Genomic DNA, 24,651 nt, shown 5'->3' on the forward strand with positions numbered 1-24,651 from the left:
AGTTTAACTAACATTAAGTTAATCATTTGTCTTTACAAATATACTCAGGCTTGTGAAGTTCTCTAATTAGTTATTCTTCTTGGTCAGTTGCCTGCACATTTTTCTAGGGAATTTATAACATGTTGAGAAAACTTCAGTTGTATAACTATTTCCCTACAGTGTGAATCTAGGTTGCTGTCATACCATCCCATTAGAAGCCTAGGAAATGGTAGAGGACATTCACTGAGGATCACAGTTTAAATAAGTCAGATTTGCATGCTGCTGATTCTTACTAAGAGAAAGATCAAAGAGTTGATTTATGTGATGAGCAATTGAAGCATTGTGAGATGATGAATCTCATTAGGAGCCATAACCAATCCAGCCAAAGGCTGGAATTATGTTGCATAAGAGTAAGAACCTGTCCTTTAATGAGATAGCGAAATGATCAATCCAGATTTAAGGGGGATTGACTAGAAAGTGCATTATGATATGTCCAAAGAGAAATGTGAAATTAAATGCAATAGAGATGTATTTATGAATGTAAAATTTATTAGCCAATTTTTATTGATGAGTTTTTCGGTATCATCTATATTATTGTTGTTAAGTGCCATCAAGTCACCTAGTGGGTTTGAACTGCTGACATTGTGATTAGCAGTCCAGTGTTTATCCTACAGTACAACTCTATGAATAAAAGGATAAAAATAAGAAAACATAGAGTAAGTCCTCATATTTTGGCTTGCTGTATACCATAATATTTAAAATTACAACAGTATTATACTTTATATTATTGATATCTAAAGACTAGGTGCCCCTGAGTCTGTTCCGACTTGTAGCAACCTGTGCACAACCGAATGAAACAATCCCTGGTCCTGCAAACCATCCTCACAATGGTTGTCATGTTTGACCCACTGTTGCTGCCACTGTGCTAACTCTTCTCATTGGGTGGCCTTCCTCTTCCTTGTTGACTTTTCCAAGAATGATGTCCTTCTCCAGGGACTAGTCCTTCCTGAAAACATTCCCAAAGTAAAAGACACAAAGTGTCATGATCCTTCTTTTCAAGGTGCACCTAGGCTGTACTTTTTCTAAAATAGATTTGTTTGTTCTTCTGGTAGACCATAGTTCTTTCAATATTCTTGTCCAACATCATAATTCAAATGTATCCACTCTTCTAAGGTCTTCCTTATACATTGCCCTCATGCATATGGGGCGACTGAAACTACTAGGTCTTAGATCCGGAGTATCTTAGTCTTCAAAATGACATCTTTGCTTTTTAACACTTGAAAAAGGTCTTTTGCATCAAATTTGCCTAATGCAATATGTCCTCATTTGATTTCTCCACTGCTGTTTCCATGAACTTGATTATGCATCCAAGTAAAATGAAATATTCGACAACTTCAATCTTTTCTGCTTACCTTGTTATTTGGTCAATTTCAATCATATCACAGTCTAGTGAGGACTTCTGTTTTCTTTACATTGAGCTAAAATCCATACTGAAAGGTGTAGTCTTTGATTTTCATCAGTAAGTATTTTAGGTCTACTTTGCTTCCAACAAGCAAGCTTGTGCCACTTGCACATCACAGGTTTTTAATGAGTCTTCCTCCATTCCTGACACCAAGTTCTTCATATAATCTAACTTCTTAGATTCTTTGTTCAGCATGTAGATTGAATAAGTGCGCCTTTCCTAATTTAAAACATTCAATACCCCCTTGTTCTGGAACACAAGTGTATTAGAATGCCCATTCTTTGCAAGGATATCCATAGTTTGTTATGATCCACACAGTTGAATGCCTTTACATAGTCAATAAGGGACAAGTAGACATCATTCTGGTATCTCTGGTTTCAGCAAAGATTTACCTTACATCAGCAATGATATCCGTAGGTCCATATCCTCTTTTAAATCTGGATTGAATTTCTGGAAGACCTCTTTTGATACACTGTTGCAAAACTTTAAAAATTATATTTAGCAAACTTTTAATTGTACATGATATTAAGGATATTGTTCAATGATTTTTGCATTCTGCTGGGTCACCTTTCTTTGGAATGGTTACAAATATACGTCTCTTCCAATCGGTTGTCCAGGTAACTTTCTTCTAAATTTCTTGGCATACACAAGTTAGTCCCTCCAGCACTGCATCAGTTTGTTGAAATATTTCAATTTGTATTCCATCAATTCCTGGAGTCTTCTTTTTCACCAGTGCCTTCAGTGCATTTTGGACTTTTTCAATATCATCAGTTCTTGATAATATGGTACCTCTTGATGTGATTGAAATTGACCAATTACTGTTGTTATGGTGACTCTGTGTATTCCTTCCATCTTCCTGCTCATTCAATAGTTTATCCACAGACTACTTCAGTATTGTAACCTGGCGCTTACATTTTTCATCCGTTTTTAGCATAAGAAATACTGAGCGTGTTCTTTACTTTTGGTTTTCTAATTCCAGGTCTTTATACATTTCACTGTAATACTTGACTTTGTCTTCTTGAACTGTCCTTTGACATTTTCTGTTCAAATCTGTTATCTTCTCATTTCTTCCATTGCATTGCATCTTGAGTGCATTTTTAATCAATTTTAGACGGCAGAAGTTGATAGAATTCTTCAATTTCATTATCACTGACTGACTTAGTGGTTAGTGTGTAAATTTGAATAACAGTGTATTAACTTGTCTTTTCTATTGTAATGAAACTCAAAACTAGTGACTAATGGTATTTTTTGGATGGTGGAAATGGTCTATGTCTAATTGTGATGGTGGTTGCATGTATGAAATTATTTGGCAAAAGTAATTGACCTATACTTTTAAAATGGGTGATTTCTATAATATGTAAATTATCTCTAAATATAGCTTATGTTGAAGGTAGTTATCTTTCTCTTTTTCATTGATATGATAGACAATTTAATTCACTACTTTATGTAGAAAATACTATTATGAAGGATATTTTAGCAGTTTAAAAAATTATGTATGCACTATGATTATGTTCCCTTTGCTCTGATGCTGTAATTATAAAAGAATTGCTGATTGTAGAGTAAATTTCCACTCCCTTTTCCCCAGCTTTTCTCTTTAAACTTCAGTAACTGTAGACATTGTCTGATTAATAAATGACCTTTTCTTTAAACGTATATCATCGGATGGTGCTTTGATTTTTTTTCTTTCTTTCTTATTGCATTAACACTTTCCAAATGTGAATGATACACTGAGAATTTGATGTTACCTTACTTTCCGCTTTACTTTTGTTTTCCACTACAGAATTGGGACCTTAATTATTTACAGGCATCTTAGTCTGAACATGAGCAAAGTTAATCATCTATTCTTGTTTTCTAAACCATTATGAATGATGCCATCACAAACATGCAAATTATACAAGACAGAATTCCTATATGAATCCCTTTTCCTGATTCTCTATATCCACATAACATCTAAGTGTAATCAATTGTTCTTCCTTCTAATATCTTGGATCAGTTATTTTGTATTCATATTATAGTCATCTTAATTCAGTCCCCATTCATTATCATCTTGCCTACTGTTCTTTTAAATGAAAGTGTGGGGCTAAAACTTTTTTTACTGGTTTCCCGTTGAAAACAGACTAGACTTCAAACTCCTTGGTATGATCCAAGAAATCCCACATGATACTGAGCTGCTCTTCTCTCCATTAACAACTGTAAAACTTGACTATATTTATTAAACTTTTGTCTCTACACCATGGTAGGTTATCTAAGTTCTTTATGTCTTTGTACAAGTTGTTTTCTCTACATAGAATGGTCTTCCCCAAACAGGATCTCTTAGATGGGTTGCTACTTAGCCTAGCATTAAGAACAATTGTGAATTATCCATATTTCTCTGAGAGAGAATCAACTACCCCTTCCTTATACCACTACAAAAATCAACTTCTGAGTCTTTCTTTCTTTGTAAGTGTTTAGGACAACATCCATTGCTCATTCATCTCTGCAACTCCAATACCTAACTTAACATTTGACATGTGGCAAATAAACACCACACCCTGGTGCACTACTGATCACTATATATATTTTATATGAATACATTTAAGCTGAAAGAATTATGAAGCTTTGTGTTTGAATACCAGACTTCAAAGATCAATGAAACTCAAAGTGATAAGCAAAGGACTGGTTTGTGAGGTTATGGGATGAAAGGAACTGTGGGTAAAGGATCATATAACTCTCAGCAGCAATCTCATTAAGCATATGGTGATTGTGAGCCACTGAGTCAGTTCCAACTCTTCGTGGCCCAGTATTGGGTTTCCAAGACTGTAGATCTTTACAGAAGCAGAAAGCTTCATCTTTCTCCTACGGAGCAACTGGTAAAGTCAAACTACTGACCTTATAGTTAGCAGCCCAGTTCATACTCCACTATACTAGTGGGGGCTCCTAAACAAATACTAATAAAAAATATATATTGGTACAAAATTGCTTACAATTCTCCTCAAATGTACATTTATTGTTGTTGCTACGTGCCATCAAATCAGTTCTGACAATAATAACCCTGTGTAGGGTTGCTGAGGAGCTGATGGTAGATCTGAATAGCCAACCTAGTGGTTTGCAGTCCATTGTTGATCCTACAGTGCCATACCAGAAGTCCCAAATATACATAGAATATGTAATTAAAAATTTTAATTAAAATTTTTAATTAACTTATATTTTCTTCCTTATGAGCCTCCACCTAATAATTAGTAGGAAGTTGTAGTTTAACTTGAACTATTTAAATTTAATATTTTGCTTTCAATTGTGAGGGTAAGTCAAAATGTATTGCTGCAAAACTGTAGCAACTTTTTTTTTTTTTTTTAAACATCAAAATCTGAAGCTATCTTTCTTGACGTCTCCTCCATTTCTGAAGATGGTATTTTCATCTCTCTATCCCTTCCTTAAAGAATTCTGCAGTTTTTTATTTACACCACATCAAAGAGCAACTAAAATTCTGGTGTATCACTGTAAGATCAGCACTGGACTGTGAACCACAGGGTTGGCAGTTCACACCTTGTGTTTGAATACCAGACTTCAAAGATCAATGAAACCAGCAGCTCCTTAGAAATCCTATACAGGTTTGCTATGGTTGGAATTGACTGGATGGCATTTATCAACAACAAAAGGCAACTGACATAATTGAGGAATGCAAATTTGTCACTTTTCAGTGTCCTTTGTGTTTGGAGAAAAAAAAAGAACTCTGAAAGGGCAAGACAAGTGCTTCAGTGTAGATGGGGTAAGGTTTTCCAACAAAATTCTCAATGGACAGACCTTGATACCTATTAAGAATGAGCAGGTAGATTGTTGTGACAGGAAAAACTCTCAGCAAGACTTTCCTGGACTTCTCACAAATGTTGCTTTCAGTTTTCTTAAACGTCTTCAAAGTAAGCCCCAGTGATTTTCTTGTGACCTTCTATAAAATCTACCAATGTTACCCTTTTTGAGTCTCAAGAAATGGTCCCCAAACATGTCTGAAGCTCACCTTTCTGCCTTGAATTTAACTGGCCCAGTCGATCCCCTAAAATCCAAGATTAAACCTTTTCTTCTTAAGGCACACTAATGAGACTAAGGGAAGTTTATTTCCTGAGAGAACTTATCTGCAACCATCCATTGATTGTAGAGATGTATTCAAACATGTTTTGTTTGGAATAAGCCTGTCTATGCAAGAACTGAAACTCAATTAGCAGTACTTTTTGATGTAGCCTCCTATAATGCAGTAGTTTTAACTATTCCTTTAGCTAGTGCTTAAACATACGTGGAAAAAATTCATACTGATTATTTAATATTTGCAATAGCTCATCTTTCTAAGTACTGCCCTTAAGTATTTTTAGGTTGCAGTAACATGCACTTATAAACCCAGTAGTTAACTCCTCTAGCTCTACAAATATGTTTCTGATTATTTGTTTTAAAAGCAAATGGCTATCATTTTGCACAATGTGAACATGGGAATGAAAATACATATTAAAATATGGCTAAAAGTGAAACCCTGTCTGAAAGGCTATGAAAGTGCTATATTTTCAATAATATAGAATATTTCCACACTGAGATATTGAAATAAATTGTACATTGTCAAAATACTTAGCACAGAATATAAAGATTAATGGTGATAATCAAATATTCTTTCCCAATCTATGAAACATTATGGTTTAAAATGTGAAGAAATGCTAAATAAGCTGAAGTAGAAATTGTAGAATTAAGAGCTGAACATTTTTTTCATTTAGTTGATACATCCATAGATTTTCAGTTTGTCTTGAGTCTCACTATGATTCCCCAGATGAATTTACACTCATAATAATATGCCTTGTTAAACACTTGTCTGCATTATAAATAACTCTGGTTAGATGCATATTGAAATAATTCTCTTGTACTATTTATCTAATTACCAAATGTGAAAAATACTGTTTTGGATCAGGAGCACTAAGATTTTTCATTTAAATTTCTGATTCAATTTATAACAACTTACCTTGTTAAGTTCCATTGAGCTAGTTCCATTTCATAGGCACCCTGTATAGGTTTTCCAAGGATTTGAACTACTGGTCTTGTGATTCTAACTGACCTTGCGATTCATTGCTTATCCTACAGCACCACACCAGAACTCCTCTCTTCATTATAGGTTTATGGATATTATCTTAACACAGACATTTGAATATCTATCTTGGATTTCAAGATAGACATTCAAATGTTCTTTTTGATGATGAATGCCATGCCATTCCTCTTGAATTTGTTGTTTTGGACATAGTCAAACATATTATTGTCAGGTTCAAAATGGCCAATACCAGTCCCTTTTAGCTCACTAATGTCTAGAATGTCAATCTTTATGTGTTCCATTTAGTTTTTGACAACTTCTAGTTTCCTAGTCATTCTTCATACAGTCCACGTTCTGATTATTAGTAGATATTATAGCTGTTTCTCCTCGTTTTGAGTTGTGCCCCATCAGCAAATGAAGGTCCTGGAAGTTTATCCTTTGATTTCATCAGATCAACTGTACTTTGAGGATGCAACCCTTCTCCCATCACATTTTGAGTGCCTTCCAAACCTAGGGGCTCATCTTCTGGCAGTATATCTGACAGTAACCTGGTGTTATTCATGTTTTCATTTCCTGACACTAGATATGACAATGTTCCTCTGATATTCCTGCTGGACTGCAAGGTTGATTTGAACTGCCTTAGTGTTTTGAATCGGTGGTTCAAGCTCACCAATTGCTCTTTGGAAACCCTTTACAGGGTCACTATGAGTTGGACTGACTTGATGGCGCTAAACAACAACAACACAGCATTCAATAGTGGTCTGCCTAGTCTGTCTTAGTCTGGAAGCTCAACTGTAACCTGTTTACCATGGGTGACCCTTCTGGTATTTAAAATACTGGTGGCATATCTTCCAGCATCACAGCAACACACAAATCACCACAGTATGGCAAACTGACAGACAAGTGTTGGGAGAAGGACATTATGCTTGGTAAAGTGGAGAGTCAGCACAAAAGAGGAAGACCCCCAACAAGGTGGATTGGCACAATAGCAACTGCAGTGAACTCCAGTATCATTGTGAGGATGGCACAGGACCAGGCTGTGTTTCCTTCTGTTGTGTAGAGGGCCCCTATGAGTGGGAACCAAGTGGATGGAATCTAACAGCAACTTGGTGTGATTAGGGTCAAGTTATAGAATCTCTCTTTGTTGGTTTATAAATTAAATGACAGTAATATTGTTTTTCTAAGAGACTAGTGAGATTAATGGTTTGGCTTGTCCTAATGTGTAGTCCTGGTATGGTGCTGTTAGTTAATGGGCTGGACTACAAAGTTGATTTGAACCATTCAAGCTCACCAGCCTTTCATCGGAAACCCTATACAGATTCGCTATGGGTTGGAACCAACCTGACATCTCTTTATAGCAATAATGTCAATGTGAGGGCATCCATTGACAGTATAGTTCTTATTTTCTTAACTTTTTCCTTAGATTTCAAATCTTCTCAAGAAGCACTTCTTGGTGACAATGAAGTTCTTAACCCTTACAGTGAGATAAAAATCAGATTCTTGGAGGAATCTTAGTTTAACTTCTTTTTAAGGATTAGGAGTTTCTCAGAAACTAAAATCTGGAGAAAGTTTAAAGAGTTATAAAGAAGTAAAGTAGTACCTGAATTCTTATGTGGTTGATTTAATTGCTATCTGAACTGCAATTGAATAGGTAAAATTTAAGTGCACAAGACATTTTATTTTTATTTAATCTTATAATTATACTTGAAATGTTACCTTTAAATGTTTGTATCTCAACTTATACCTTTTAGTTATCAGACATCTGGTGTGGTGCTGCAGGATAATGCGCTAACTGAAAAGTCAATTTGAGCTGCAAGATTGGCAGTTCAAACCCACCAGCTACTCTTCAAAAACCCTACACAAGGTTGCTAAGACTCATAACTGACTCTACTGTACTTAACAACAACAACATACTACCAGAAAAGATTACAAACATAAACAGATATCATAGAATCAGGGTCTTATGAATTCTGTGTTCCAGTGTTGCTAAATGTATATTAAAATAATATGAAGGAATGTGGAAATTTAACAAAAATACAATATAAATTCATGATTTGTATATCTATTGAGAAGGGGATGAGGAAAGACTGAAGAAATGTACTTTAAGTTCCCTTGTAAAATGAACATCTCAAGTATTCAGACTGATTTTAGCATAGCAACAGAACACGTTGTTGATCAAATTTTAAATGGCAGCGTGCAAAGTTATCTGTGTGAAACAAAGGAGTCACAAGACAAATTAACTGGCTTCCATTTTGTAGTTTGTGATTTTAGATGGTGGTCAGTTGCAAAGATCTAATAATTTAGAAGGTGTTACCGCCCTATTGTTGAGACAAAAGTGGTTTTTTTTACCTTAGTTTATTATCTGTTCAACGAGTTAGCATCATTTCAGAAATTCCACAGAGATTGAAATACATATTGAAACAAACTAGCTTGCCTGTGTTTTATTTAAAAACAAAACAAAACTTGGCCTAGGGGCCAGACTTGTGGAGTGTATCCTTTGGTTGTTTGAATGGTTATATATTCTGAGTGCTTCAAAACCAGAGGGAAGGGAAGCAAATGCTGTTGAATGATGATGCATGGAGGGGATTGTAATCATTACGATGAAATAAAATATGATAGGATGAGTGTAAAGCTGATGTTCTCATATGTAAATGATCACTCAATTCACAATAAAAACTTAAAAACAAAAACTAAAAAAAAACTTGGTTATTTGAACTTTGCTTACCAGTTAAGGTCTTTGTATTTTATTATATTTTAAATGCATTGAAAGAGTTCATTTTAAAATGAATCTTGGTATTTCTTGCTTTAAGGCAAATAACTTTCACTGTATAAAATATATGTACCCTAATGGAATCCTGGAGTCCTGGTGTGGCACTGTGGGTTAATGCGGCAGACTGCAGAGTCAATTGAATTGCAAGGTCGGTGGTTCAATTTCACCAGTCACTCCTCGGAAACCCTATACAGGGTCGCTATGGATTGGAACTGACTCAATGGCACTTAACAACAACAATGGAGTCCTGGGAGTCCTGGTGTGGCACTCTGGGCTAATGACCAGACTGCAAAGCCGTTTGAACTACAAGGTCGGTGGTCCAAGCTCACCAGTTGCTCCTTGGAAACCTTATACAGGGTCACTATGGGTCAGATTCAACTCCTCAGCACTTAACAATAGCAACAATGGAGTCCTGGTTTGTCCGTAGGATAAGCACTGGACTGCTACACCAAGATCGATGGGTGAAACCCACCAACTGCTCCTCAGAAACCCCATACATGGTAGCTATGAGTCGGCATTTAACAACAATAATATAGCCTTTATATTAGAAAATTTCAAAATATGAATTTGTTTATGGTGAAAATAAGGAAACAGAAAGCTTATCTGTCAAAGGTTCCTATTCTAACTTAAAATTTTTGAATTTGGGTATTTATGTACAAATGAAGGGGTATGATTTATATATTTGCCCTGTTACACATTGTGGATATTTACTGTTTGACTTTGAAAGTTTGTAGGAGTGCTTCAGATAGACATGTCGGGAAATCTCTTTCTGTTGCCCAGAACGTAAAAGGACAATCCAGTCTTTTAATGTGGTGAACCTCATTTACCACTGTCCTGTACTACCCTTTTCCCTTCCATCGTGGGCCAGAGTTTCACGGCACAGAAAGGAATCTGGGCATGAAAAGCAAGCATATGAACAAGTAGATGGCCCAAATGTTGGAAACATGTCTCTCTCACTGGGCACTTGTTGAGAGGATGTGAAGCCAAATTTTTGTAATTGCAGTTCAGACTAGAAGAAACTGTTTTTATTATTTGAATGTCTGTGTGTGTTTTGATTTTAATAGTTTCTGTCACATTCCATAACTGTCTGCTTGAGCATATTCCATTCTGGTCTCCCAGCACAGAGACCACTTCTGCATTATTCTTTTCTCTCTATTGAGTATTTCTTTTTCAAAATTTGTTTTTCTATCCTTCTTCCCAGGGAGCCCCTGTAGCATAGTGGAATATGAGCCTGGCTGCTAACTACAAGGTCAGTAGTTCGAATCTCCCAGTCCTTCTGAAGAAGGAGTAGACATTCTGCTTCTGTAAAGATTTCTGGTCTCAGAAACCCTATACAGGGTTTCTATGAGTCGGAACTAACTCATTGGCACACAACCACCACCAACACCATCCTTCCTCCCAGCCTCAGTTAAATTTGCGATTGAATATATGATCACCCAAAATATATACTCCTAGATAACATTACAGATGATTTAGTGATTTACTATTATATTTTCTATCCAATTTATTTCTCACCCACACGCAAGTACATCTCAATCTTAACTAGAATTATATGCTTTTCAAGATTAAAATTTATGGTGTCATTAGTTTTTAAATCTGAAGGAAATAAACAAAAATCTAACACAAAAAATGGCATAACCAGAAGGAAGATTGAGTCATGGATGTGCGATAACTGTGGGCTGTGAATTATACCATATGGGAAACTCTGAGAAGAGGGGCATAATTTATACAACAGTGGGACTGCTCACCTTCACTGGCATATTCAATGCTGAAATGAGTGTGACAGAAAAGGGGAGCGTGTAGGTAAACTCAGAATTACTCTGGGTGGCTCAAACAGTTTGCTCTAGGCTTCTAAAGTAAAGGTTGGCAGCTCAAACCTACCGAGAAGGCCATAGAAGAAAGATGTAGCTAACTGTTTCCTTGTAACTTACAGCCAGCAAAACCCTTGGAGCAGTTCTGTGGCACATGGGGTCTCCATTAGTTGGATTCACATCAAAGGCAATGGGTCAAAGGATTGTTGCGATCTCATCTGCTGAGAATGTGCACTTTCACACTGTCAGAGAATGTCTGTTTTTGTTATGGATTGGGCTAAGTTAACTAGCTGTTTAAAACATTGACTACAAGGCACTGCAATCCTACTAGGAGAGAAAACAAGGCAAATGCTCTAAAAATTACTTGAGATGTTACTGATGCTGCTTGTTGTTAGAGGTTCCCCTAAGCGCTGTGGGTTAATGTGCCAGACTGCAAAGCCATTTGAACTGCAAGGTGGGCCATTCAAGTTCACCAGCTGCTCCTTGGAAATCCTATACAGGATCGCTATGGATCAGAATCGACTCGACAGCACTTAACAATAACAACAACAAGCATAATTTTACTTTATATTAAGGAGCCCTTGCGGTGCTGTAGGATAAGCACTGGAATGCTAACTGCAAGATTAGCAGGTAAAACCCACTAACTCCTCAGGAGAAAGATGAAGCTTTCAGTTCTTATAAAGATGGTTGTTGTTGTTGTTAAGTACCGTGGAGTTGATCCTGACCCATAGCGACCCTATGTAGGGTTTCTGAGGAACGACTGGTGAGCTTGAACAGCCAACCTTGCAGTTCAAATAGCTTTGCAGTGTGGTGCATTAACCCACAGCGCCAAACCAGGACTCCTATAAAGCTGTACAACCTCAGAAATTCTACACAGGGTCACTTTGAGTTGTAGTCATTCAATAGCAGTGGGGATTTCTTAGTATGCATTGTTAAGTGCCAGTGAGTTAGTTCAGACTCATAGTGACCCTGTATAGGGTTTCTAAGGTGTAGCTGGTGGATTTGTAACACCAGCCTTACTACGGATAGCAGTCTACTGCTGATCCTAAAATGCCATACCAGGACTCCTGTATATATTTGCCTATTTCAGTTTTGAGACTCAGGATGTGGCACTGTTAGGGTCAGCACTGAAACTGCAAACAACAAGGTTGGCAATTCAAACCCACCAGCAGCTCCTCAGAAACCCTATACAGGGTTATTATGAGTCGAAACTGACTCTATGACACTTTACAACAATTTCGGTTTTGTAACATTATCTTATACTTAGCATATTTAAAACTTAAAACACCATATGTTATTCCCATGAAAGTTCCCCTCTTTTATCATTTTATTGTACTCAGGATATAAAACTGTAACTACCTACATCCCCAAGATGGAGTTTATAACCTGTCTCTTTCATCTAGGAAGTACATCTCTCTCTCTAGTTAAAATTGATTTGTGTGAGTTATAAACATCCTTAAGCATTGCTGTTAATTCATAGTCTTAATAGAATATGAGCTTTAACAGATACTTTGGAGACATTGGTAGACCACGTGCAATTTTCAGTTTCCAAAATCCAAAATTTATGTTTATAATCATCCTTATATTAAACAAGTAGAAGGTTTGGTAGCTTCTTGGTTGAATAGCCTCAATTAATAGAAAAGGATAATCGGTTAGCGGAATTTATCTTGCCTTGATACTCAAAGAATAGGGAGGGAGAAAATCTGCCTTACTTCTCTGAGACAATTTATAGTAATCTCCTATATGGATATCATTTATTCCCATTTTACTTCTTTTATCTGAATTTTATCTTCAATTATCCTGTGGCCAGTAGGGTTAATTTTACCGCAGGAATACATTATTTCACAAATTCCTTAGAATTATTTTTGTTGATAGGTGCCCTTGAATTGGATCCTACTCACAGCAACTCTATGCACAACTAAAGGACATGCTCCATGGTCCTGTGTCTTCTTCACAATTACTGTTTTGATTGAGTCCATTGTGTCAATCCATCTCATTGGGGGTCTTCCTCTGTTTTGATGATACTCTACTTTACCAAGCATGATGTCCTTTTCAAGGGGCTGGTCCCTCCTGATAGCATGACCAGAGTATGTGAGACAAGGTCTTGCTAGCTTTGCTTCCTAGGAGTGCTCTAGCTGTATTTTTTCCAAGACAGAATTGTTTATTCTATAGGAAGTCCATGGTACTGTCAGTATTCTTCCCCAACATCACAATTCTCCAGTCTTCCATTTTCATTGTCTAGTTTTTACATGAGGAGCTCTGGTAGCATAGTGGGTGTGTATCAGACTGCTAGCCTCAAGTTCAGCAGTTCGAAACTACCAGCTGTTCCATGGGAGAAAGATGAGGCTTTCTGCTCCCATACAGATTTGCAGCCTCAGAAACCCTGTGCAGAGTCACTATGGGTCAGAATGAACCTACTCAATGGTATTTGAGAACAATAAAGTTTTCTAATGCATATGAAGCAATTGAAAATTCCATGATTTAGGTCAAACTCACCTTAGTCCTCAAAGTGACATCTTTGCTCTTAAATGCTTTCAAGAAGTCTTTTGCAACATATTTGCCCAAGACATCTTTTGATTTCTTGACTACTGCTTCCATGAGTGTTGGTTGTGGACCATTCAAAACAGAATCCTTGATAACTTCAACGTTTCCTCCAATTGTCATGCTGTTGTTTATTGATACAATTGTGAGGATTTTTGTATTCTTTACATCCATACTGAAAGTTGTATTCTTTGATCTTTAAGAGCAAATATATGAAGTTTTCTTCACTTTCAGAAAACAAGGTGTATCATATGCATATTACAGATAGTTAATGAGTTTTCCTCCAATCCTGATGCCTCATTATTTTTATATAGTCCAGCTTCTCAGATTATATGCTCAGCATACATGGTGAAAGGATACAACCCTGGCACATAATTTACCTGATTTTAAATCTTTTTGTGTTTGAGCAACTTACTTTTGGACTATGTACAGGCTCTACATGAGAACAATGAACTTTTCCGGAATCCCCATTCTTTGCAATGTTACCCATAGATTGTTATGATCCACCCAGTTAAGTACCTTTGCATAGTGAAGAAAGCACAAGTAAATATCTTTCTGGTATTCTCTGCTTTCAACCAAGATCCATCTGATTTTATCAGTAATATCTCATTCCATGTCCTTTTCTGAATCCAGCTTGAATTTCTGTCATATCCTTGTTTAAGTAGTATTACAACTGTTTTTTAATGATCTTCACCAAAGTTTTACCCCCAGGTGATATTAATGATGTTGTTCAGTAATTCCAGATCCTGTTGTATCACCTTTCTTTGGAATGGCCACAAATATGTAGCGCTTCTAGTAAATTGGCCAGGTAGCTGTCTTCCAACTTTCTTGGAATAGACTAGTGAGTACTTCCAGCGCTTCATCATTTTGTTGAAATATTTCAGTTTGCATTCTATCTATGCCTGGACTCTTGTTTTATAGCTAAAGGCATCAGTGCACCTTGGGCTTCTTCTTTCAATAAAATTGGTTCTTGATCATATGTTCTCTCCTGAAATGGTTAAACATCGGTCATTTCTTTTTGGTACAGTGACTATGTGTCTGCCTTCCATCTTCTGTTTATGCTTCCTACGTGATTCATTATTTTGCTCACAGAATCCTTCAGTATTGAAAGTTGAGTTTTGAATTTGTTCTTCAGTTCTTTCACTTTGAGAAATACTGAGTATGTCTTATTCTTTTTGTTCCCAACTCTAGTTCTTTTGTACATAGCATTATAATACTTTAATTTGTCTTTTGCAGTTTTCTGTGTATCTCCTTTACTTTATTGTTTCTTCCATTGGCTTTAGCTACAATGCATTCGAAGTACCTACTGATATTCACTTTGGCTTTTTCGGTCTTTCCTGTTTATTTAATAATCTTTTGTTATCATTATTATTATTCATGTATGTACTCTTGATATTATTCCACAACTCATTTGATCATAAATCACTAGAGTTCCAGCTATCAGATTTGTTCTTGAGGTGAACTCTAAAGTCAGGTGGGATGTACTGAAGGCCATACTTTGGTTATTTTGGACTTATCTTAATTTTCTTCAAGTATAGTTTATACTTGAATATGAGCAGCTGATGCGCTATCCCACAGTTCATGATGATATTGAACTTCTCCATTATCTCTTACTATAGATGTAGTCCCTTTGATTACTGCGTGTTCTATTTAGAGAAGTTCAAATGCATAGTTGACATTAATTTTGCTGTTGTTGAAATAAGTTGCAAATTAATAAATTTTGGTCTTCTAAAATTCTATCATGTGATCTTCAACACCATGTCTGTCACCAAGGCCATATTCTCCAACTACTGATCCTTACTGTTTGTTTTAACTTTCACATTCCAATTACCAGTAATAATGATTGTATCTTGATTATATGTTTGATCAAATTCAGACGGAAGAATTTGATAGAATTCTTCAATGTCATAACTTTGGCTTGAATGGTTAGTGTGTAAGTATGAATAATAGCCATATTAATTGGTTTTCCTATCACAGACAACAATGTACTGCAAGATAGATCTTCAAGTGCTCTTTTTGATGATGAATGATACGACACCATTGCTCTTCAATTTGTAGTTCTGGCATAAAAAAAATATATATTATTTTCTAATTCAAAATGGCCAATACAAGTTTATTTCAGCTTTTTAATACCTAGGATACACCACTCTTTTTTTTTTGGTTTGTTATACTGTAGTGTCTTGTGTATTGCTGTGATGCTGGAAGCTATACCACTGGTATTTTAAAATATCAACAGGGTCACCTATGCTGGCCAGTTTTCAGTGTAGCTTCTAGATACAGACAGGGAATGGAGAAGGCAGAACACTTCTGAATGGCTAGTCATTTAAAACCTAGTGGACAGGTTTCATAGGACTAGGAAGAAGAAATAGGCAGTTCATTGCTGTGGGATTAGCCCTTGAAACAGTCTGCATAACAGTGAAACACTGTGTGGTATAGTGCCAGAAGATGAGCTCTTCAGGATGGAAGGCACTCAAAATAATGACTGTAGAAGAAGAGCTGCCTCCTCAAAGTAGAGTTGACCTTAATGATGTAAATGGTGTAAAGCTGTCTACCTTCCTTTGCTAATGTGACTCAGCTCAAAATGATATGAAATACCTGCAAACATCCAGTAATAAACGGAACATGGAATGTACAAAGTATGAATCTAGGAAAACTGATGTCGTCAAAAATGGTATGGAACACATAAAACTTGATACATCAGGAATTTGTGAGTTGAAATGGACAGGTATTGGCCATTTTGAATTAGACAGTCACTAACAACTTGCAATATTCAGATGATTCAACTTTGCTAGCTGGAAGCAAAAAGGATTTAAATTACTTATTAATGAAGGTCAAAGAATATGTTGGATTGTACCTCAATGTGAAAAAAACAAAAATCCTCACAATTGGACCAATAAACAACATCATCATAAATATAGAAAAGATTGAAGTTGTCACAAATTTCATTTTGAGCAGATCCACAGTCAACATTCATGAAAGTAGCAGTCAAGAAATTAAATGACATATTGTATTAGGGAAATCTGCTGCAAAATTCCTCTTTAAAGCATTAAAGAGCAAAGATGTCAGCTTGAGGACTAAAGTGTGCCTAACCCAAGTCATGGTAATTTCATTCAACTCATATATGAGAGTGAGTCAGAAATGATCTGCACTCTGACTGTAGAATTTATTTTAATGAACTTTTAGAAAAGACAAGTGCATCATTTATTAACATAAGCTCCTTGATTTTCAATACACTTTGTCCATCTGTCAACAAGCTTTCATATTCCCTTACTAAAAAATGTTTTAGGCTGAGCTGTGAGCCACAAATGCACCGCTGTCTTCACTTCTTCATCAGACATGAATCTTCATCCTCGAAGGGCTGCTTTCAGGTGACCAAATAGGTGAAAGTCTGATGGAGCAAGAGCAGGACTGTAGGGAGGATGCTTTAACACCTCAAAATGAAGTTTCTGCAGCACTTCAACGGTGTGGGAAAAGGTGTGCAGAGGACCTGCATTGCCATGCAAGATCACAATGTCCTTGGATAGCAATCCTCTGCTATTAATCTGAAGTTTAGGCCTTAGCTGTTCAGTGAGTATCTCACTGTACTGAGTACTGTTGATGGTTGAACCTTTTTCTTGGTAGTCCTCCAATACTGGCCTTGAGAATCCCAGAATATTGTAAACATAAAATATCCGGCTGATTTTTGACTTTTTAACTTTTTCTTGGTTGGCAATTGAGGAAGTATCCATTTCATACTCTGCTGTTTACTCTCAGGCTCATAGTTACAAATCCATGTCCCAATCATCAGTAACGATTTTTTTTTAAGCAAATTTTACCTTCTTTCAAGTATCAGCCCAAATTTTGTTTGCAGTCCAAATTTTGTTTGCAGATGTTCAAGCACTTCTATAAATGTTCTTCCATGAGTAGTTTCAGTACCCCACTTGCACAAACTTTTTGAAACCAAAATCCATCATGGAATGTTTCATAGACAGAGCCATGTCTGATTTGCAAATGTTTTGCCACATAATCCACACTCATTCATCGATTCAACAGAATCATATCCTGTGCATGTTCAATGTCATCATCAGTGGATGTGGATGGGCATTTTAATTTAACCAATGTGTGGACAATATTCTCTCACTCTCATACATGTGAACCTTGGACAACGAATAAGAAAAACTATAAAAGAATCCTCGCATTTGAATAATGGTGTTGGAGAAGAATATTGAAAGTACCCTGGAGTGCCAGAAAAGCAAACAAATTCTGATTACCAGTGGATGGTTGCAGCTAATTCTTCTCATTTTGAATCATGTCCCCACGAGCAAATGAAGGTCCTAAAAGCTTTGCTTCATTATTCTGTTAAAGTTGACTCTGTGTCATTAAAGCAGACTCTGCTTTGAGGAAGCAGCTCTTCCTCTCTTGCACTGTGAGTGCCTTCCAACATGAGGGGGCTCCTTCAAACACTATATCAGAGAGTACTTCGCTGCCATTTATGAAGTGTTCTAGGGTTAGGCTATTCAGGCTATTCTTCCTTCCTAGTCTGTTCTTAGTTTGGAAGATCATCTGAAACCTGTTTACCATGGGTGGCCCTGCTGGTAGCTGAGACACTGGTGGCTTAGCTTCCAGCATCACAGCAAGATACAAGCTACACAGATGTGTGGAGTTCCTTAGAATACTATGTTGTTGTTGTTAAGTGCCATCCAGTCGGTTCTGACCCATAGCGACCCTGTATAGGGTTTCCAAGGAGCAGCTTTGCAGTCTGACACATTAACCCACAGCGCCATACCAGGATAAGATGGGTCAATAATGTGGCTGCCACCTCCCTCTCCAGTTTCTATTTCCACCAGTACTTCTGGGAACCTAGTAATCTCATGCCTGGAAAACCACTTTTACTTCCTGGAATGAGCCAAAATCCTTTCAAGTTTTGATGACTTGATTCATACTGTTCTCTATTCTTGAAATGCTCTTTTCCTGCTATTACATACAAAGTTGCCTCAGATAACACATTTTCTAGATTGAATCATGTCTCCAGAAAATGTATGTTGTTGTCCTAATCTGTGTCCCTAGGGGAAAACCTGCTGAAACTAAGTATTGTCTTTTGTTAAGGCAGTGAAGTCATACTTGAGTTGGGTGTTTCCTCAACTAATCCTAAATTCTGAAAGGCATCTTCTAAAAGGATTGACAGATACACAGAGACAGAGCACATGCCACTGACGCACCAAAGAATTACAGGTAGCAACAAGAAATGATAGTGTCCTAGCATGTTCATGGACTATTCATCTCAAGGTCAGTGGTTCAAACCCATCACCTGCTCCTTGGAAATCCTATACAGTGTTGTTATGAGCTGGAACCTGATTGATGGCACTTAATAACAACTACAAGAAACTGAGAAGTCTATAAAAGGTATCAACACAGCCAAGACCCTGATTTGCATATTAAGCCTATAGAACTGTGAGAACATATTTTTTTAATTCTTTAAGTTCACCTACTTTGTGGAGTTTTGTTATGGCAGCCCTAAAAAACAAAGGACTTTTTTGGGGGGATGGGGGTTTCCTTGAGTTTACTTTTTTTGGCCTAAGTTAGGTTCCCTTCCTTTGTGTCTGTTTAGAGCGCTATGCTTACTTCTTTAATAATAATAGCCCTTTACATGTTTTGATTCATTCATTTATCCTAACAATATTATTCAGTTGTTGCTAAGTGCCATGAAGTGGATTCCGACCCATAGTGACCCTGTATAGGGTTTCCAAGGAGCAGCTGGTGAGCTTGAACCACCAACCTCACAGTTCAAATGGCTATGCAGTCTGGCATATTAACACCAGGTTGTGGCGGTGGTTATGTGCCCTGGAGTTGGTTCCGACTCATAGCGACCCTGTACAGGATTTCTGAGGCTGTAAGTTTTTATGGGAGCAGAAATTCTCATCTATCTCCCATGGAACAGCTGGTAATTTCAAACTGCTGACCTTGCGGTTCACAGCTGGATTCGTAAACAAGCAACTATAATAATCATCAGACCCATTTTGTACATGAGGAAACTAAGGTAAAAGAAAACTAAGTACCTTGCCTAAGTTCTCAAAGCTATTAGGTTTTAAAAGCAAAGGTCTAGCACCTGGGTCCATACTAGTGCTGTCCGACAGAGATCTAAAGTGAGATATAAATGCAATGCAATTTAAAATTTGCTAGTAGTTATATTTAAAAAGTAAAAGAAAATGTAAAAATAACTTTACTAACTCATTTTATATGTTGTTATTTTTGTTAAATGCCATCTAGTCAATTCCGACTCATAGCAACCCCGTTTAGAGTTTCCAAGGAGCAGTTGGTGGGTTTGAACTGCAGGTCTTGTGGTTCGCAATCCAGTGCTTATCCTACAGCACCACATCATAATATATATTCAAATATTATCTTGACATGTAACAAATCTTTTTAAAACTTTGTTGTTGTTAAGTGCTGTCGAGTCGTTTCTGACCCATAGCGACCCTGTACAGGCTTTCCGAGGCTGTAAATCTTTACTGGAGGAGAACACCTCATCTTTCTCCCGCGGAACAGCTGGTAGTTTCGAACTGCTGGCCTTAAGATTCACAGCCCGATTCGTAACCACTACGCTACCAGAGATCCTTTTTAAAACTAGGTATTATATATATTTTCATATCCAGTTTTAACTTCTAGTGTATATTCCATACCTACAGGGTATATCAGCTAGCACATATGGTTCATAGTTAACTTTATTTGATTATCTGGGTCTTTATTCTTATTCATAGTGCTGTATCACTTCTTGATCACTTCTGCTTTGGATAAAAATAATTGAACTTGACTCCTTCAACCAATTGTGAACTTTTTTTCTTTGTAAAATCTTACTCACTTTTTTATTTCTATCACATAGATTAGTTAGTGTCTGGAACTGCATATTTAACAAATGTTTATTGAATTCAGTTGCTGAAGTATGGCAATCACTTTAGTTTATAAGGATATATGGATACATTTTGAAAATTATAGTTGAGTTGAAGCTTCAAGAGAGACAAAATTCTTGACTTAGTTGTTAAATGATACATATTTGACACCTTTGAGCAGGTCAACTGAGACAATTAAGAAGCCATCTGAGAGATTGTTGTAGCTCTTAAGGAAAAGAAGATATGCCTCATGTTTCAACTTAAGCATGTATGCAAATGTTATGTGACTTAAGAAATGGAAACAGGTCTAAAAATTACAATGAAAAATTCCTTATTACTATGGGAGAGTGCATATTCTTATACAATTGTGTAATAGAAAAGGTTGATCAGAGTTGACATTTTAAGAAAAAAATAGACCAAATGAATGCAGTATCAAGTTTGGGAAAATATTGGATGAATCATGCCTTATATTGAATTTGTTACTGTTGTTAAGTACCGTGGTGTCAGTTCTGACTCGTAACAACACTGTATATGGGTTTAAAAGGAATTGCTGGTAAATTTGAACCACCAACCATGTGGTTAGCAGTCCAGTGTTTATCTGACATTGACACACCAGGACTCCTAATACCAAATTTGTAACCATGAAAGGAGCTCTGGTAGCGTAGTGGTTACGAATCAGGCTGGTAACCTCAAGATCAGCAGTTCAAAACTACCAGCTGTTCCGTGGGAGAAAGATTAGGCTTTCTGCTCCCGTAAAGATTTACAGCCTCGGAAACCCTGTACAGGGTCACCGTGAATCGGAACCGACTCCACAGCATGTAACAACTACACACTACCAGAGCTCCTTTCATATACCTAATAGATGCCTAATATTTTCTTATTTGATTGATGTGAGTCAGTACTTAGTGAAGTCAACTTTTGTGGGGATGGTGGTGGTTATGTGCTGTGGAGATGGTTTCTACTCATAGTAACTCATAATGAGTACAGGGTTCCTGAGACTGTATGTCTTTACATGAGCAGAAAGCCTCATTTCTCTCCAGAGGAGCAGCTTGTAGATTCAAACTGCTGACCTTGCAGTTAGCAGTCCAACTCATAACCCACTACACTACCAGGGCTCATTCTTATACCTAATTATTGCTGTTGTTGAGTGCCATCAAGTCGGTTCCGACCCACAGCGACCCTGTATAGGGTTTCTGAGGAGCAGCTGGTGAGTTGAATTGCTGACCCTGCAATTCAAATGGCTTTGCAGTGTGGCGTATTAATCCACAGTGCCACACCAGAACTCCATTATACCTAATAGACACTTAATATTTTCTTAATTGATTGATTTGAGCCAGGGGTAGTAAGGTTAACTCTTGTGTTGGTGGTGGTGTGCCATGGAGTCAGTTCCAACTCAATAGCCACCCTGCATAGGGTTTCCCAAGCTGTAAATCTTTACAGGAGCAGAAAGACTCGCCTTTCTCCCTCGGAACCGCTGGTAGTTTCGAACTAGCTGGCCTTGAGGTTAGCAGCCCGACTGGTAACCACTACATTACCAAAGCTCCATGTCCTCTCCTATAGATGTTAGTTATTTGAAATTCTATCCAAATTGCCCTGTTTTAGGCCAAGCTGGGGCCGTTCTTTAAAACGGACTCTATTTTAGTTAAATTCTTCCATCTGTTTTCCCTAAATGAAAGAAACTTCCCTTGGTGCTAGTCAAAGAGTGAGGACTCCTTGACTCATAACCAGATGCAAGCTTAATACCAACCTTCCATTTCAGTCCAATTACATTCTTGGCAGTCCATGGGACTCATGGGGTAAGCTTTTTATAACAATTATTAGTACCGGCCAATTTTCCAGAATGGGCAAGAATAAACTCAGTGGCTCCAGGATGAGTTTTTTGTCTTCCAAAGGTTCCTGGCTGACTGCCATGGAGAATGTGTAGGAACATAAAGGCTACGGTTTTATGGAGCCCTCCAGACATTTGCTAACTTGATGTCTATTTAGATTAAGATTTCATTGATCTAAATTAACTGTTTAATGTTGTTTTAGGGTACTGTTTTGTGAGATATGGAAAATTATTTTTACTGTTATATTTTGTATATGACGCTAAAGCTCTATGTTTGTGTAAATATGGGCTTATGCTATAAATATATAGCATAATTAAAGGACTCATAGGATGGGGTACTAAAACAGAAATCCTGAAAATTGAGTATGATTCTTCAATTTTTTTGATGCTATTGTTAAATGAGAATTCAAGATATTTCAAGATCTCCTGTTACCAAACACTTAACCCATCACAATTGTCTCAGCCAAACACAGGGTAAGAAAATTGTTTTGTACAACTCTAAAGTTATATGAAAAAGTTGATCATATTTAGTAAAATTCATGTTAGCATCTTTAGGAAGCATATCTTCCCCTTTCCTAGGATGGAAGTAATTAACTGGATGTTGAGCAGAGGACACAACATCAGGGAGATAAGTAATCAGACATTGGGGAAAGGGAGCGCTGTACAGAGGAGAAAACTTGTTCAAACTAAGATAACTAATTGAACTTGTAATGCATTGAACTACTTCATGTGTCTCTTCTAGTCATAGTCTTTAAAATTTTTTCTTGATGGGTCTGGATAAGAAAAGGTGGGAGAGGATACTTATAAGATGACATGATTCAGTTGTGGATGTTAAGAGAGTTAATTGTAAAAATGTGTAGCTCTAGCATAAGTATAAAATGAATCATCTAAGAAGCAGAGTAGGTGATCTCACTGCCATCAAGAAGAAAGAGTGATACATGGAGCTTGTCTTTGGGACCAGAAGATCCCTGCACATTGAACCTCCTCAACCCAGGGACATAAACTTGACACCATAGGAGTGGTAGAGAAGAGGCAGCAGCAGAATCAAGAGCTAGGGCATGAGACAGAGCAGTGGGTTTCACAGCCATGAAACAATGAAATGTGGATGACTTATCTCAGCAAGAAGCTTGTTTGCCAATTGAGGCATCTTCAGACCCTTAATTAGAGGGAGCTATAGCCCAGTGCCTTCAGGCTGAGGCTTATGGTGGTGTTGTATGCTCTCTGAGCATAAAAGGCAGAGAGAGGTCTGCCTGTGGGCACAACTGAGAAGAGGGAATCCTGATTGGAACAACTGTGCCCTGAGCATTTCTGCCCCTGAATTATAACCTGTTACCTTCCCTAATAAACCCCATAACTGTGAACATGGAGTCTGAGTTCTTTGTGGCCATTACAATGAATTAGCAAACCCAGTTTAGTAGCATGTGCCATGGGGCGATGGTTGATGCTACATTATTGCAGAACTCTTATGGGCGGTTTAAGAAACATAAACACAAATCTACTTCACCAAAAGAAAAGTTATTGAATTTACTGCATATAAGAAGTGTATGTTTGGGAAGAAACTATGTAATAACCTTCTAATTTGTGAGCTAATGGTAAGAAACCAGTTGAAGGAAAGTTTCCTTGGGAATATGAACTGCCTCCAGTAAATAAATGCATGTTCTGGTGAAACTCACTCTTTTTCCCAACCCTGCATTCTTTTCATCACCTGACTTCCAGGTCCTGTGACATAAGCCTGAAGAAGTCCATAGCCTGCTATCTGATCTTCAGATCTCAAATTTGTCATTCCCAGCAATCCATGAGAAGAGTTCCTCAGCTTGCCCCTTAACCTGCAGACTTTAGGTTCCTCAACACCTGCAATCATGCGAGCCAACAGAGGACTCACAGATTTTAGGTTTATCAACCTCAACCTTTGCAACCATATGGCCAGCAAAAGTCTTTAGCCTGGTTCTTGATTCTCAGAGTTGAAACTTGTCAGCCTACACATTTGCATGAGCCACTTCCTCACAATTGCATGAGCTGTTTATTTGAGGCAAATCTCTGCCTTTCTAGCTTTCCATTCTATTCTATCTATCTATCTATCTATCTATCTATCTATCTATCTATCTATCTATCTATCTATCTATCTATCTATCTGTGAGACCACTGGTTGTGCCATAAGATTGGCAGTTCAAACCGACTAGCTGCTTCACAGGAGAAAGATGGGGCTTTATGCTCCCTTAAAGGTTTATAGCTTTGAAAGTGGTTCTGTATAGGGCTTGTGAGGCTGTTAATCTTTACAGGAGCAGAAAGCCTCATCTTGCTTCGGTGGAGGGGCTGGTAGATTTGAACAGATGACATTGTGGTTAGCAACTCAGCTTGTAAT

The 24,651-nt window shown here is 37.3% G+C and overlaps 1 protein-coding gene across 2 annotated transcripts in view; it reads left to right on the forward strand.

Annotated features, from left to right (window-relative positions):
- The window catches only part of DPP10 (dipeptidyl-peptidase 10 (non-functional)), a 1,131,029-nt gene that overhangs the window by 503,572 nt on the left and 602,806 nt on the right, over positions 1–24,651 (forward strand). The window lies entirely within an intron of this gene.

The sequence above is a fragment of the Chrysochloris asiatica genome, unplaced genomic scaffold (genome assembly GCF_000296735.1).
Source record: "Chrysochloris asiatica unplaced genomic scaffold, ChrAsi1.0 scaffold00123, whole genome shotgun sequence".
Classification (NCBI taxonomy): domain Eukaryota; kingdom Metazoa; phylum Chordata; class Mammalia; order Afrosoricida; family Chrysochloridae; genus Chrysochloris; species Chrysochloris asiatica.